The following is a 17,776-nucleotide window of genomic DNA, read 5'->3' as shown; positions in this document are numbered from 1 at the left end:
CGCCCCGATGCCGTCCCGCGCCGCCCCGTCCCACGCCGTCCCGACGCCGTCGCTGCCCCGTCCCACGCCGTCCCGACGCCGTCGCCGCCCCGCCCTGCCCCGCGCCGCACCTCGCCGTCGCCGTCACCGTCGCCGTGAGCAACTAATTTAATCTGACGTTAGTAGTAGTTAATTTAGATATGTAGTTAATTTTGTTAGATTTTTCTAGATTTTTTATAGTTCATATATTTTTTTGGTAGATGTGTAGTAATTTAGATGTGTAGTTCATAGATTTTTCTGTTAGATTTTTTTCATATTGTGTTAGATTTTTTTTTCTGTTAATAGTGTTTTTTGGTGATATTATTGTTGAATATGCATGTTTGTATGTTCATATATATATGCAAAGATCGAATATGTCAAATTTTTATGATTTTTTCTGTTCATAAAAAGTGTTTAATATAATTAGTTAGAAAAATAATAGAACTATAGTTAAACTAGTTTATTTTTTGTAAGTACTACTTTATTTTATTTATAGTAAGTGCTTCATATATAGTTGAACTAGCTAGTTGATTTAATAAACTACTTTATTTTACTATATATAGAAGTAGTTTGTTTTTAGTAAGTACTACTTTATTTATTTATAGTAAGTGCTTAGTAGTTGAACTAGTTGATTTAATTAATAAAACTACTTTATTTAACTATATATAGAAGTAGTTCCCGCATCGATGTCAGCGATGCCTATTCCGCATCCTCGTCGTCGTCGACTCGGCGGTGGAGGCCTGCTTGATCAGGGCCATGTTCGGGACTGGGCTCCGCCGGGCTGGTATTGGGAGGTGCTACCTTCCGGGGAATGTAGGTTGGTGAGGAGGCACCCGTTTTTACCCGATCCTTGTTTGGTGGCGGTCGCGTGGGCCAGTGACGGTGCCGAGACTTCCGGACACCGCGGAGGTGGTACGTCACCGTGTCAGCAAGGAGGACGAGCACGTCCGTCGCTACATGGTTGCATTGGAGGGCAGGTTCGACAATACCTGGCAGATTCTTCAGGGATCTCACTAGAGCTATGATCCTGTGATGGTTCCTTATCTTTAGGTGTCCACCGCCCGCGACGAAACCCGTCGGGCGCTACGGTTCTAGTTGTATTAGTGATGCTATATTAGTGATAATATTCGACTATGTATGGACACCGAGAGATGATGTACTTTTGCTTATAATTAAATGCATGCTAATTTGAATACTACTTTATTTTATGATTTGGTTTTGCTTATTTTATGATTTGGTTTTGCTTATGAAATGCTCATATTAGAAAAGGTCTCCTTCATTCCCGTGTGCTAGACAATTTGGTGTAATAATGCATTCGGAAATGAAAGAAGAAGCTACGTACCATCACCGATAGTCAATCCGTGATTAATAATAATGATCTAGTTTAATATTTGAATTATGAATATAGGACGGAAATGTCGTACTCGGACGACGAAAATCGCCCGGGGGAGTGCGACTGGTGCCACGACGACCGAGGTATGTGCGACAGGTTCATTGAGCTAGACGAAGATAGGCGCTTCAGCATTAAGCTCGAGGAGACCTTCGATGTTCATACGGTACGCAACGACGACATAAGTTTTTTTCATAATTAAGCACGACTTCAACTATTTTAACGTGTATTTTTCATCTTTTCCAATTCGACACTCTTATCCCATGCTATGCAAGACGCTATGTCTTGGAGAGGATGGGTTCTAAAGACCATGAAAGTATGGAAACCAAAACAATTGTCCTAAGGACCCATCATGGTGTGGATTTTCAAGTAAAGCTGTACAATGCTGAGAGTGTAACCCATTTTGGTTGCAAAAATTGGGAAGCACTTTGCAAGACGTATGGTTTTGATGAGGGTATGCTTGTCACCATGGATCTTGGTGATCCTACAATCGAGCAAGACAGACCTTCGATTTGGGTCCTTGTGTCTACAATCGAACTCCTCAACATTATGGTCAATACGTGCCACTAGTGCACCTGTTGAACTACGGTAACTACCATGGAGATACCCTGGTAAGATTTTTTACTATTACGACATCCGTGCATCTTTTTGCACACTTCAAAAACTAATACATCATTGCTAACTACGAAGTTATTACTATGTTTTTCAACAAATAATCCCGAATGATTGTGTGCCTCATCTGATGTATACGCACGGTAGCCTTCATGTTTTGAACATACAACCAGGTCTTCCTACGAATCTGAACTGTCCATGTCGGGTTTCTAAAAGAAGTGGAGACATGACAATCAAATTATGGAAAAAATGTATGGACAGTCGTAAGGAGCTTCTTGGAAGCAAAAGGCAGCGAAGCGCAAGAATTGGAGACATGATGATCTCCATTCTTCATAATGGAGAGTCAGGGTCTATATTATTTTATGCTATTTTACCTTAAAGGTGTTTAGGTCCTACCTGATACTGATGATCATGTGCTAAGAACAATTATGTAGGGTTGGGTTCGATGACTATGAGGATGATGATCGTATGACTTATTATTAATAACGAGTAGAAATTGTATGATGATGCAGGATTAGTAGGACTTGTTATTATATATGATAATGTATGATGCAAGCATGCATGAGTTATTATATCAGCGGGTGAAATGAACATAGAAGCAGCGTTGGTAAACCAAGGACGAAGATATAAGAGAGGACACTTCTCTCTATTAGCTAGCTAATAACAACCTAAAAATAACCCCCAAAACCCCTAAAACAGCCACTTTTTCTTAAAAAAAGAAAAACATCGCCTTTTGGTCCCGGTTGGTGCCACCAACCGGGACCAAAGGCCCCCCTGCCTGGTCTCGGCGCACCGGCCACGTGGAGGACCATCTGTCCTGGTTCGTGTTAGAACCGGGACTAAAGGGGGGAGGCATTAGTAACGACCCTTTAGTCCCGGTTCAAGAACCGGGACTAAAGGCCCTTACGAACCGGGACAAATGCCCTGTTTTCTACTAGTGATTGGTGTTCATTGACTTGGAGAAGGCCTATGATAAGATACCGCGGAATGTCATGTGGTGGGCCTTGGAGAAACACAAAGTCCCAGCAAAGTACATTACCCTCATCAAGGACATGTACAATAATGTTGTGACAAGTGTTCGAACAAGTGATGGTGATGGGGTCAGCTTTGAGCCCTTATCTTTTATGCATTGGTGATGGATGAGGTCACAAGGGGTATACAAGGAGATATCCCATGGTGTATGCTCTTTGCGGATGATGTGGTGCTAGTTGACGATAGTCGGACAGGGGTAAATAGAAAGTTAGAGTTATGGAGACAAACCTTGGAATCGAAAGGGTTTAGGCTTAGTAGAACTAAAACCGAGTACATGATGTGCGGTTTCAGTACTACTAGGTGTGAGGAGGAGGAGGTTAGCCTTGATGGCCAGGTGGTACCTCAGAAGGACACCTTTCGGTATTTGGGGTCAATGCTGCAGGAGGATGGGGGTATTGATGAAGATGTGAACCATCGAATCAAAGCCGGATGGATGAAGTGGCGCCAAGCTTCTGGCATTCTCTGTGACAAGAGAGTGCCACAAAAGCTAAAAGGCAAGTTCTACAGGACGACGGTTCGACCCGCAATGTTGTATGGCGCTGAGTGTTGGCCAACTAAAAGACGACATGTTCGACAGTTAGGTGTGGCGGAGATGCGTATGTTGAGATGGATGTGTGACCACACGAGGAAGGATCGAGTCCGGAATGATGATATATGAGATAGAGTTGGGGTAGCACCAATTGAAGAGAAGCTTGTCCAACATCGTCTGAGATGGTTTGGGCATATTCAACGCAGGCCTTCAGAAGCTCCAGTGCATAGCGGAAGGCTAAAGCGTGCGGAAGATGTCAAGAGAGGGCGGGGTAGACCGAATTTGACATGGGAGGAGTCCGTTAAGAGAGACCTGAAGGATTGGAGTATCACCAAAGAGCTAGCTATGAACAGGGGTGCGTGGAAGCTTGCTATCCATGTGCCCGAGCCATGAGTTGGTTGCGAGATCTTATGGGTTTCACCTCTAGCCTACCCCAACTTGTTTGGGACTAAAGGCTTTGTTGTTGTTGTTGTTGTTGTTGTTGTTGTTGTTGTTGTTGTTGTTGTAGAAGAAGGAGAACCTTTGGGGGCCGAAGAGTCAACAAGGTATAGAAGCATGGTAGGAGCTTTGCAATACTTAACCTTAGCAAGACCTGATATTTGTTTTCCCGCAAACAAAGTGTGTCCGTATTTGCATTCTCCTGCCTCTCAACACATGACATCAGCTAAAAGGATTTTAAGATATCTTAGAGGTACCATGAGTACAGGCCTAAAATTCACCAAGTCAACTTGCGATTTTGTTAGTGCTTTCTCGGACGCTGACTGGGTAGGATGTCCTGATGATAGAAGATTAACAGGGGGTTTCTGTGTGTTTTTTGGTCCCAACCTAATCTCTTGGAGTGCACGTAAACAGGCTACTGTTTCCAGATCAAGTACTGAGGCTGAGTATAGATCTTTGGCTAATGCTACTGCTGAGATTATTTGGGTCCAAACTCTTCTGCATGAACTTGGAGTTGCTCATTCACCGGTTGCTCGTCTTTGGTGTGACAACATTGGTGCCACATATTTGTCAGGAAATCCAATATTCCATGCAAGGACTAAACATATAGAAGTTGATTATTATTTTGTTCGAGAAAGAGTAGCTAGCAAGCTACTGGATATTCGTTTTATTCCCACAGGTGATCAAATTGCAGATGGTTTTACCAAGGCCTTATCATGGCGAAAATTGGAAGACTTTAAGAGCAATCTCAACTTGATGAAGTTGTGATTAAGGGGGCATGTTAAAAAGTATTGTACATGTATATATGGTATAGTTATAAGCCGTATATACTTCTGGTAGGATCTGGTGTTGCGTGAGTTGATTGTAATCAGGTGGTTAGGTAGTTAGGATTTATCCTCATCTTGTATAGCCTTTCTTGAGGATCAATCCAGCTCTACCGAACCGCCAAACCCTGTAACCTATCAGCGCGTCCCGGCCAGAGGCATACACTTCAACCAATTCTTTCATGTTTTACCCTCGCTGATATTAGCTGTATGGCTGTATGCCAACAACTTTACTTGTGAAAGTAAAAAATCAATTAATGGCTATTGTACCCCTGATAATGCAATGAGTAAAGCCACGCCTACTACTTTCCATCATATATATACACACGTTCGTGCATGTGTGTGTCTTTATATATGGCCATTCTTTCCCTCTTGAGCATTCCCTCTTTACATGATAGAGATGTGAAGGGTGACCTGACCCAAGGAAACAAATAAGCAGACTATCATAAATGCAACTTCCATATCTTTATATGAGAAAAATCTCTGCTCCAAACGCTATTTTGGCCTGACCGTGATTTAGGGAAGAGCGGCATTGGGAAAAATGATTCGACTAACTGAGATTTTCTGGCTGCACAACTCAGTTCTATCACCTATGTGCTTCAGTCCATGGTGCTCTCTTGTACGCTTGCACATAGTGGAAAAGGAAGCGAAATAGTGTCAAAGTTGAAGAACGTTGCATGTTAGCAACAGAATTGGAAATCCAGAATTAAATGTGTGTTCGGGAATCAAGGGGGTAGTTTAAGTGCAGATGGCTCAGTCAAAACTGTAGTTTCAGATCATATGGATCAGATGGCTCAGTCAAAAAAGGTGTAATTATGAGCGTCTACTGCAAAATATGTAATACATATATTGGAGAATTTCGGTGGAACTGTTTTTTTCAACAGCAACAGATTTTATTCCATTTACAACATTTTACAGAGTAGTGTGAAAGGGCTCACACTTGACATGAAGAGAACATCTCTTGCAGTACAAGGTCCTTCTCCTCTCTTTACAAGAAACGAAGTAAACAACAACACTAAGGCCGCGCTTGGTATGGATGTAATTGAATACGGGTGTAATTTTTTTACAGGTGTAACTTACTGACCAAGAGCTATTTCCGGCCGGAAAGCAAAACGACGGGCGGAGGTCTGTAAGTTTTACAGGGGTATTTGAAATGGAAACGATACACCAAAAAGAGCCTAATGAGAAGAGAGCTGAGCTTACGGAGGCTAGTCTGTGAAACCCACCCACCAGCCGGTGACCCAGAGCTGGACATGTTACTGGTTTGTCGCAAACGCCTCTCCGGACTCGTGATTTAAGAAAGACAGACCCTGCAGATTTGTTATTCCCCTCAGATATCAACACACCGGCATAAAGATGGAACGGAATCACTGAAAGGCGAAAGGCGATGCGATCTGCGAGCGAGAAAGGAAATCATGATTGGATATCCAAGAGCATGTTCCAGTCTCTATCTCGTGCGCGGAGGATTGTCCCTGCTCTTCAGTTCGGTCGCCGCAACTTTTGCTCCGACGTTCAGACGTGTCCGCACACCAGTGTACACGCATGGCACATCGACATGCACATTCTCAGGTTAGTGATCTTACGAAGTGCTAACTAAAAAGAGACCATGTACCATATTATCTCATCTGTCTGACTCAGTAAGGCCGTATTGGCCTTTACTCTGTAATAATGCAAGATGTAGTCTAGATTTGGGCAAAAGTAAACGGAATCTAGCAGCAAACTGATACCTGTGAGCCACAGTAGCTACTTTCTAGGATAGAGATTCTGAAAATTTATTCCTCCCGAACTAATAAAGTCGGAATACAGCACGAGCAAGAAAGGCGGGTGATACGTAGGATATCCAAGATCATGTTCCCCGGTCCTTGTTGGTTCCTAAGTTTCGCGGAGACTCGTCTGCGGTCTTTTCGATCTAGAGTTTGTGATTTGCTCCCCCGCGTCGATGGGTGGCGCGAACTCTTATCAGTTGTCACCGAAGTTGACTAACTTTCAGAGTGTGCAAAATTTTGAACTTGTATACACCCGATATCAGTGGAGGCACTTCGAAGTTGAAAAAAAAATCATGATTTATTTCTATGATTTTGCTTCGTGATGTACACGTGAGTTTTAAAACTTTAAACCAAATTTTAGACCATAGGAAATGAAAACCATTAGAACACTCTAAATTGTGTTATTTATTCAGTTAAAGCTTGTTTTTTCGTGTAGACCACAACAAGTTATATATTTCAAAACAAAAAAAAATTGGCGCAAATGTTTTGAAGCCCTAGCTCTAGTGAGCCATTTTTTTATAAAAAAATGACATTCATATTCATAAGTGCACAGACAGGAAAAACTCCCTCCACAAGTGCATACAGATGTGTTCTACATATATATGTGTAAACTTTTATTACACTAATTTTGGGTGGTTCTGTACTATCATTGTATTTGGTTTGGTTTCTGCAAGAAACACTTGGATCTATTAAAAAGGTTGGTACAAAGCACCAAGACATAATAATAATTACATTATGATCCTTAGACAACTACCGCCCAGGACGAGCCGTCAAGGTGCCGCCGTCGGCGCTCCCTTACCAGAGCCAGCCTAACATTGTCGATGGCAGTAATGATGTCTTTGTGCACGTGCTCTTAAGAACCAACACTCCGGAGCTGCAGTCGTCGCCATTAAACCATTGAAATGGTCTGAAGCATATGACTCCAAATCTTGCCATCTTATACCACAACGAGAGACCCTAACCTCACCGCCCCAACGAGATATCAGGATCTATGCCAGACCTACGTCGACCTTGTCCCGCCATTGTATTTGTTAATCATACTCTTAGCATGGTTAATTTTGCGGCATAAGAAAAAACATCTTGAAACATTTATAATTTCCACTAGTGCAGAACACTGAGAACATGCACATTGGGACATGAATGCAACAGTGTCTCAATTGTCCAAGCTGCTGATATCATTATATCAATAGCATGTGCGCCGACCGATGGCCGATGTGTGTACGTGTAGGGCATATACAACTTCTTCCCGCACCTTGATCAGGTCCTTGGCTGTTTAGACATACAAATATCCTTTGGCAGTGGCTGTTGTTTGATCAGGCCATTGCCAAATGAGTACATTTGTCGTTAGACTGTGCACTAAGTTCACGCCATCTATTCTACAGGTCAAAGGTTGCTCCTCCTCTAGCGACGAATTGCCACATTCGTCAACACAAGGTAGATAGATGTATCTGAAGATATGTTGATGTTTTTGGTACTTCATTATTTCAGATCGTCTCTAAATGTCTGAAATCCCTCAAACCGGACTAAACATTTTTTTACCCCCTCCCCCTCCCCCGCCGCCCAAAAGTGGTTTCAGAGAGTCCGACAGCCCGCGTGGCCCACTGATTGGACCGCGCCCCGCCACGGTTCAACTGGTACCCTACTTTGTCTTTTTTTTCTCTTGGTCCATTTGACCCACTATTAGCCATGTCACACGGTCCAGATTTGCCTCTGTCCCTATTCTTGTCTGCGGACACATTTGGACATGTCCACAAGCATTTGGTGGTTTCCATTTTGGTGAACCGTGTTGGAGTTTCCCTTAATGCTTCCATCTTGATGAAAAAGCCCCCCCCCCCCTTTTTATTATGAAGCAACGACCATGACAGAACTACATGGTAGCAAGGTTCCGTCCATTGGACCACAACACACACACATCGAAGTATGAAATATGAAATACAATAGTCTTGCTAGGGGATCAGCACAACAGGCCCCCAAAACATAAAAAGACATCTAATCTGGTTCGGCGGAGGTGGTGGAAGATGTGGAGGAAGTGTTGGCGCGAGGCATGACACGAGGGAGCGGGGTGCAGCGATCATCCTGTCAACGTAGGTGCGGTCATGTCGCTTGCTAAGCGACCTCCAGACCTGTAGAAAGCCACACAGTTTGTAAATGGCAGTAGTCACACATGGTGGGATATTATGTTCAATCACCAGCTTATTACGGACATTCCATAATGTCCACAATAGTGCCCCTACCACCACCCATAAGGAGGGTCACTCAGAACTAGGAAACGTGAGCACCTCCGCGAACAAATCCGGAAGGTTGTCATGGACCGCCACCCACCATTTCGCGGAGGCAACTCCACAAAAATCTTGCCGAGGGGCACACAAAGAAGATATGGTTCGAGTCCTCGGGGATCGAACAGAGAGGGCATAGCCCGTCGGATGGGCCGTTGCGCTTGAGCACCTCTGTGCCGGAGGGTAAGCGGCCCCGTACTAATTGCCACATGAAGATCCTAATCTTCCCCCCTATTTCCACTAGATGTTGCCATCTCACTCAATAAGTTTAATTATGTTTTATTTAGACTATAGGTGTGGGAAACTATTTTGTAGCTATGATATATACTCTCTCTGTTCCTAAATATAAGTCTTTGTAGAGATTCCATTATGGACTACATACGGAGCAAAATGAGTGAATCTACATTCTAAAATGAATCTATGTAGATCCGTATGTGGTCCATAGTGAATTCTTTACAAAGACTTATATTTAGAAATGGAAGGAGTAGTAGGAATGGATGCTGGGTGTGTTTTACCCTCGTGGTTATGAGCATGGTGCATGCCAACCAATGTACTTGAAAAGCTAAATACAATTGCTATTTTACCCTTCCAATTTTTGGTGCAATGACTAAGCCCGCACCTACTACTCCTACCATCATATATACCTCGTCCTGTTTATATGCTAGAGATGTGAGTGGTGACATCACCCACATAAACTGATAAACAAATATGTAGAATATCTCTCCAGCTGTTCACCCAAGCTTCATATGTTGAAGTGAGAAAAAACCATATCACAATTGCTATTTTGACAGGACCATGCCTTAGGTATGAGCGGCATTGTGAAAAATGATTCAACGGGCATGTTCATGATGTAGTGCACATGTTCAGGTTGTTGCAGTGAACTTTGTTATATTTCCATTTACAGCCCAGTTGACAGGTTTGATGCGCGGATGCTTGTATATATGTGCCATTTGAATTGATACGGTGGCTGTCATTTTTGCTACTAGGATGGTTCATACATGCATGTGAAGCAGCATCGGGCGCCAGCTGCGAAACCATTAGCTGTTACTTTTGCGTTTGCAGTTTACTTCAGTTCGATCGATACAACCTGTAGGCAACACACTAATACACTAGTACTAATGCATACACTGCACAAACTTGACAGAGTAAATGCAAATATCTTCTATATTTATTCCACTGAGACCACCGGCCAGAATAAATGTCAAATCACGAGAAGGCCAAAGGCGCTGTGCTCTTCGCGTTGGCTGTAACTTTTGCTAGCTACGACGGTCTATATGTGTCCACGCACCACAGTGTCATTGCAGTCGCGCGCTTTATGTATGTTCATTATTCATACACTTGGACCATATGCTTGGTGATGTTCTACCGTAGGTGGTGGTCGTCATTTGGCGTCATGGTGACGTTGATGGCGGAGGGCCTGCCAAGGTTGGCACCTCAATCTGCTTGGAGATGGACCAGTGGAAGATGGTGGAGACGACACCTGTGAGTGCGTCAGACCGGTTTATGCCCCAGACCCGATATGTGACTAGGCTGGGGATTCCGGCTTTTGATGTTAGGTTTAGGTCAGTAGTCTGGGTAGTGGCCCAACTAGCACCCCTTCATCATTTGGATAGGAGTAGCGGCATATGTTGCCTAGTTGGTGGATTCAGGCTTATTGTTGTAACACTTTGTAAGGTCCTCGAGAATAATCAATAAAGTGACCGTATGCATCTACCAGATGCAGAGGCCGGGGGTCATCCTTCTTTTCTAAAAAAAAATACACTTGGACTTGGTACGCGTTAGCCGGTTCTCAACTTCTGATATGCACGAGATAGTTGAATTTCCTATACAATATTATGTTCGTGTATATCATGAGGCCGCGCCATGGAGCTCCACTTCCGCACCGGCGAGGAGTGCTGTCCGTCGATGGGGGCCGCGGCTACGTCGGCCAACTCCGAGACATCAGGTGACCTCTCCTCGCTGATAGCGGCCGACTCTTGGCTCTTGATGCCTCTCTCCCGCTGATCTTATTCCCTTTGGTGAAGCCACACGCGTGCATGACGGTCTCGTCGGCTGCGATGGCACGGGGTACCACGGGGAGAGCTTACCGCTGCCGGCGTCGGATCCGGACGGCCTGTGGCGCCGGGCGGCGAAGGAGAGGATAAGGGAGCGGATCCTGCGCGAGGAGGCGGAGGCGCTGGCGCTCGAGTTCGAGGTCTGGCGTGAGCTCATGGAAGAGCGCGCCAGTTTGCTCGCGCGGTTGGCCGGCGGGTCGGAAACTAGGGCAGCGCCGACGGTGCCATCGCTGAAGACGGCGCCGATCGATCACCAGGTCTGCTGCTCTGCTCTGCTGTCCTCTTGAGGATTTCACCACGTGGATCTTTTTCGTCACTTAACTATTGGAATATTGGGTGTTGTTCAGTGTGTGCAGGTTGGATCCAAAGTAGACGTGTCTGCGGCCGTGCCAGCCAACAAGCGGAAAACCCCTCATGTCGCTGCTGCATCCGTTGTTTCGGCGGCCACAGGCAGCAAGAAGCAGAAGCCTGATCTGACATGCACTGTGTGCAACATCACGGCAGCCAGTGAGGTATATATATATATATAGGATGGTAAAAGCATCGTACTATCTCCAAATCAAACCCACCTGAATTGGGTTTCCATTTTACACTAGCCTTACATTTTCGTAAGTATATATGAATTCATGTTTGTTTTCCTATGAATGAAAGATACACATGCTTGTGCGTATCCTAGAAAAAAGAATACATGAACACGTATTTGGTCTGGGCTTGAGTCCATAGTCCAGACCACTGCAATTCTTTTTTTGTTGACACCTTGATACCCTACTAGCAATGTTGTTGAATTCACTAGTATTCTTGGACTACCTACATTTTACAGCTCATCAAGCTAGAGTGGCTTGGTTAGGTGTAACTTGTAACACCAGTAAATCACAAACATAAATAGGTCTCGGCTGCTTCTAATTTCATCATGAATACATATAACAATTCTATATCTGCAGAGAGACATAAGATTATTTCTTATATGTGTCAAAGAATTGACCGGTTTTGTGTTTGATGCAGTTCAGCTTGAAGGTAAATGGGTCGCCAGCCTTACCGACCAAGGGGGGTCACACTGGTGTTGTTGTCGCTTCGATGGCTCTCGCTGAGAAAAGTTGCAACAACTTGGGTTTGAACTGCATGGTCTGTGGCATCACAACAAGCAGTCAGAAGAACATGCAAGATCACCTCAAAGGGAAAATTCATATGAGGAAGACTGCCATGCTCGCGCAGCCATATCCTAAGGAGAATGGGGTAAGGAATATGGTTTGGTCTTTGACAACACTACCCAAATTCTACAAAAACAACATATGTGTTTTACGGTAGCATGGTTAACTATAATATTCAAAATTTCATAGGAGGCTGCTTGAATCGGTTGTCTTTCCAACTCATTTATTGACCGCAATACTGCCTCCTTACAAATATGTAACACCCCCTCAAATTTTGAGCCTAAATTTGATTACAAATTTGACTAATAAAATGTGAGTTGTATGCCATAAAAAATATATCATTGATTTTGTATCTAAAAGAAGTTACAAATTATATAGTTTTTGTGGCATATAGCTGACATTTTATTAGTCAAATTTATTGTTTAAGTTAGGCTCAAAGTTGGGTGTTATATGCTTGAAAGTAGGTATTATTCTCATCCTATTAGTGTATAGTGCTCTTTCTTTTGTATACAAAAGGGCCCAAACTGCAAATCCAGTAATAATACAAGGCCAAAGTGTATCATGATTTTTGGAACATATATAAAGAGGTCTCAAAGACTATTTAAGCATGATTGCGGAGAAACCAATTTTATGTGTTCTTACAAATGTCTTGGTGTTAATTTCTAGTCTAGTAAAGTGTTTGCATTTTTCCATTATCTTTGAACATTAAGAGGCGTGAGAAGCACGGCAGCTTGCAAGAAAGGATTTTCTAAACCTAGGGACATATGAACCCTATAGCCTTATACGGCTAAAAATCATTATTGTAGAAGTTTGATAAAATACCAAATAAATCATGCTCATAGAGGATGGGTACAAGTATATGCATCTAAAGTTTAAAACTTAAATATGACCTGTAACTTAAACCGTTCCTTGTTCATCTAGGTCTCATACAGTCATTTTAGTTTTAAAGTTTGCACGCGCATACTTGTATCCATCCCTAATTGCGTGATTTATGTCATAATTTTCTGAAACTTATGCGCAAATTTTTAGGGTGTATAAGGTTCAGATGTACTCCCTTCATTCCATGATTCTTGTCTTGCTTTAAGTTCAAAAACATTAGTGGCATATGTCTGAATACACCATTTTTGTTACAATGAGGGATTTTGCCTCTGTTCTTTCTCGGGTCTCCATAACCTAAACGAGTGTCTGCTTAGTGGAGTTTCTGTTTTTTTCATGCAGGTCTGCTCAAAACCAAATGCATCAGCAGCCGTGCTACCGGCCAAGCGGAAGAACTCCAACGTTGTCCCTGCCTCATCAACCCTTTTAGCTGGGCCAAGCAGCAAGAATCAGAAGCAAGACTTGACCTGCACGGCGACCAGTGAGAAGGGCATGCAGGATCACCTCAAAGGGAAGGCTCGCATGAATATGACGGCCTCACTTGCTGTCGGTGCATGTCGCAACGGGTCAGGGTCAGAAACTGTGCCCATGGAGGCCAATGGCGTGCGCCGACTGGACGGCGGCATCCTACTGTGTGAGCTCTGTGACGTGAAGGCGCCGTCGGAGTGCGTCATGCGGACTCACCTGTCCGGCAGGAAGCACACCAACAAACAGAAGGCCGCCGCTGACGCCGGTGCAGGACAGGAGGTGAAGAAGGCCGTCGCCGCCGCCACGATCGGCAGCCCATCCAAGGTAGCCGCCTCCATCGCCGTCAACAGCAGCGATGACTCCATGAAGAAACCAGCAGCGGGAGAGATGGAGGTGGTAGTGTCATCAGCAACGCCTCAAGTGGACGTCGCCGCCCCGGTCTGCGCCCGTGTCTCCTCCATGGCGCCCATGGAAGTAGACGAAGGTGCTGCCAAAGCTGAAGAACAAGAGAAAGCTGATGCCCTGGAAGAGGGAGCCGTGGCGATCGACGGAGGCCCCGCCGTGACCGGCGAGGAGTATTACATCAAGGCGGAGGGCAAGCTGTTCGTCACGCTGCGCCAGGCGGACGACAGCCTCTCGTGTGGTCTGTGTGCCGTGCACGGCTGTGACAAGCGCGGCATGATCAATCACATCTACACCAGGGACCACTGGCGCAGAGCCTGTCTCGCCGAGGAGAAGCGGGCATCGGAGGCACTGCCAGAGGCGGTGAACAAAGAAGGCGACGGCATCTCGGTCACCGACGGAGAGGCTCATGTCGACAACTGATGGCAGCCGTGCGTGACTATATATGCATGGGACGGCGGTGTGTGCTGAACTTTGTAGTAGTGTACTGTATGTGTGTGGGCTATTGAGACTCCATCACAATTGTTGAGCCCTTGTGTGGGTTTGTGAGAGAACTTGAAACTATCTGAGCATTTCCTGCCAGTACAACTTGTTTTAGACTTCAAGTACAATTTCCTTCAAAGTATTTCCTGCCAGTATCTTTTGCTAGTATTTAACTTGTCAAATCAGTGATGAAACTCAAGAATCATAGCTTTTGGCTGCTGAAAGATCCCCAGGAGACACAACAACCATGTCCCTACCGGGTATAGGCCGTATACCGGTATACACCTATGCCGACGGCTGCCATCGGCATAGGCCCGTCAGCGTCGATACCGACGTCATAGTCTTGTCATACCGTCGACATAGATAGGATGTCGGCATAGAGATGTATGCCAACGATATTTGTACGGCCGTCGACATAGAAACACTGCCGACACAGAAAACCACCAAACGGCAACTGACGGCGCCATCACCGAGCGTGACTAGAGGAGGCAACGTGGCAAGGATAAGCCGATGGCCCTGGCTGTCGGTTTATCCTTGCCACGTGGGGTCGTAGGCTTATCCTTGACACGTGGCCTCCTCTGGTTGCTTCTGGCAAAGGGGTATGCCGACGGCCTGGCCGTCGGCATACCCTGGCCACGTGGCGGTCTCTCTTTGTTTCTAACAGCGGGATATGCCGACGGCCAGGCCATCGGCATACCCCTGCCACGTGGCGGCCTCTGGCTTCTCCAAGGCGTGGCATAGTTCTGTTTTATTTTTTAGTAGGCTTTATTTTGCATTTTCCATTCAAATTGATAGCATTTGAATTCACATCAAACCATATTTAGACATAAATATGAAAGATCATCAACATCATCATCTAAAGATCATCATCATCATCTGAAGATCATCAACATCATCATCATCTAAAGATCAATATCATCATCATCATCTAAAGATCAACATCATCATTGTCGAAATTTCATGAATATAGGTATGAGACACAGACATAATCATCGACATCTAAAGAACGGTAAGAAGTACGGACCATGTAAAGTATTGTAAGACATGGATCACATCATCGACCAAGACTAGGATCATTGCCCTGAGCACCGCCAAGACCAGCACCACCTTGCCAGATCGGAGTGTCTGGGCTCTCTGAAGCAGGAGTCGAGCCTCCAACACCAGTTGGAAAAGCCGATGATGCTAACCATGGGGGCCAATATTTGAAAAGAGATTGTAAGGGTAAATATGATAGTATTGAATCAATGAGAACTAGTTGGTGAATAGTTAAGCAATGTACTAACCGGACTCCCACCACCTAGTGCCACCCATTCAGCGAACATGGGCACGTATGGGGGTTCTCTAGAAGGTGGTGGTGGGGGGGGGGGTCCCATTGATGGTGGATCCATGTGGTTTTGCATAGATGAGAACATAGACTGGATATTAGTTAACCAAGCAAACACGAAGGTCAGAAGAAATCAAAGTGCAAATTTTAGCTTGGTTCTAAGTGGGCTAAACTAACCATCATCATCCGACGGTTGTAATCCTCTTTTTCCTTTACTCGTTGCAAGTACTCCCGCAGCTCGACATGCTTAAGCTCGACAAAGGCCTGATATGCCTTCAAAAAATTAGGTTGTTTGTAAGTGGGCAATGCTGAAAATAAAGTGAGAAAGTGAGAAAGAAACAAGATAAGGTAGGAAATACTTACAACATGTTGGCTGGCTAAGCTAGGCTGCGAACGGCCCGTACTGCCGCTCGGGCTCGGGTTGGTAGCTCGAAGCCGTGTGTGGGAGATAGAAGGAGTGATCAAGCCATCGAAGCACGGGTAGAGGCCATGGTACTTCAGCTGGATGGCCACCACTGTCGTCTCATCGAGCTGAGACTGGACGGCGTCAGGAGCATCCGGACCAGGATGCAACCTCTCAAACGACTCCTTGTAAGACTCTAGGTTCTCCTCGGCATTGCTGTAGTACTCGCTCTTGCCTTCCTTGCACTTACTTCATGCACGGGCCAGCTTCCACGATTCCATGTCTGAGAGCGGCTTCTTCAACTTGTCCTCCTGCAATGTGAAACAGAAGTTAGCCATACATAAGAATATGATGGTAAAAAGAAGAAAAAGAATGCATCATGCATATAGATATACCTTCATGGCCTTGTAGCCCAAGTGGTTCCCGTTTCCTTGGCCGTGTGTTTCGTGTTTTCCACGGTTAGCCCGGTTCTTGCTGCTCTTGGCAAAAAGCTCTGCATCCTGACTGAGCCATCTATCCACCAAACTCGCCCCTCCCTCATCTTTCCGTAGCACCAAGTACGAATAACGTAAATAATGGAAGCATGCCATGTCATCACAAAACAATGAAATTGACTGTTTATACTCAGAATGAAAAGTATGTAATACTTACCTTCATGTACTGCTCCTTGTTCAAGGTAAGTCGTTGCTTTTGTCCTTCTTTCTTGCTCATCTTTTGATGAAGGTAGTTATGGTAATAGTGCGAGATGGCAACCCAGCGCACCTCGTACTGCATCTGGCGAGCTTTCTTCCTTGCAGCCACCAGCAGGACCATGTCGGCTCTGGCCTTGTGCTCCTCAAGAACCCTACAGAATTGCTACAACCATGCATAACACCAGAATCAAACAAGGCATGAGGTGAGTGATCCGATGATAAAATATGAACAAAACTCAAGAAAAATGATCCTGAAGAGAACTTACCCAAAAATTTGCGATCACGGCCTTAGCGGTCGTCCCGTACTCCGCGAGGCTGGCAGCCTCGTAGTGGTCCCAGGTCGTGGCCAAAACCCGCAGCTCTGATTCCCTGTCTGGCCGCTGGCAGAATAGGCTCGGCCAAAAAACCTTCAACAGGTCAGTGATAATGCTGTCCGGTTTACGACCCTTTCCATGAACGTTCCAATTACTGCAGACGAATCAAAAAATTCTAATATACTGGAAAAAAACATGCTGCATATTCATAATCTATGGAAAATTCTACCCAAATCGATATATAATTTGTTTATGTTAAGTTTACATAAGTCAGATTCAAATTAATCAAATTTTAGCTTTACATATATTGAAAAAAATGTAGAAAATAGATAATATATATGCATACGGCAAGGCCGTCGGCATAAGTGGCACGTGGTGCCCACAGCCGACAGAAAACATGTAATATATATGCATACGGCAAGGCGGTCGGCATAAGTGGCACGTGGTGCCGACAGCCGACAGAAAACATGTAATATCTATGCCGATAGCCTGCCATCGGGGCCGTCGATATAGATTTGACGGCGTCGGCCTGCCGTCTGTATCCTGGTCGGCGGACCCACATATGTGCGATGGCCGATATATACCGACGGCCGCCGTCGGCATACAAGGAGGTATTCCGGCGACCTATCTATGCCTATGGCTACCGTCGGCGTAGACGGAGTTAGACCGACGGCTTATCTGTGCCTACGGCTTCGACCAGGCCGTTGGCATATGTCCGTGTATGCTG

The 17,776-nt window shown here is 45.0% G+C and overlaps 1 pseudogene; it reads left to right on the top strand.

The window, feature by feature from the left end:
- The window catches only part of LOC119350709, a 32,398-nt pseudogene extending 18,142 nt beyond the window's left edge, over positions 1-14,256 (top strand).
- Positions 14,257-17,776: the final 3,520 nt, after the last annotated feature.

The sequence above is a fragment of the Triticum dicoccoides genome, chromosome 1B, assembly GCF_002162155.2.
Source record: "Triticum dicoccoides isolate Atlit2015 ecotype Zavitan chromosome 1B, WEW_v2.0, whole genome shotgun sequence".
Taxonomy (NCBI): Eukaryota; Viridiplantae; Streptophyta; class Magnoliopsida; order Poales; family Poaceae; genus Triticum; species Triticum dicoccoides.
The sequence above is the reverse complement of the archived record's forward strand: the minus strand, read 5'-3'. Positions and strand labels throughout refer to the sequence as shown.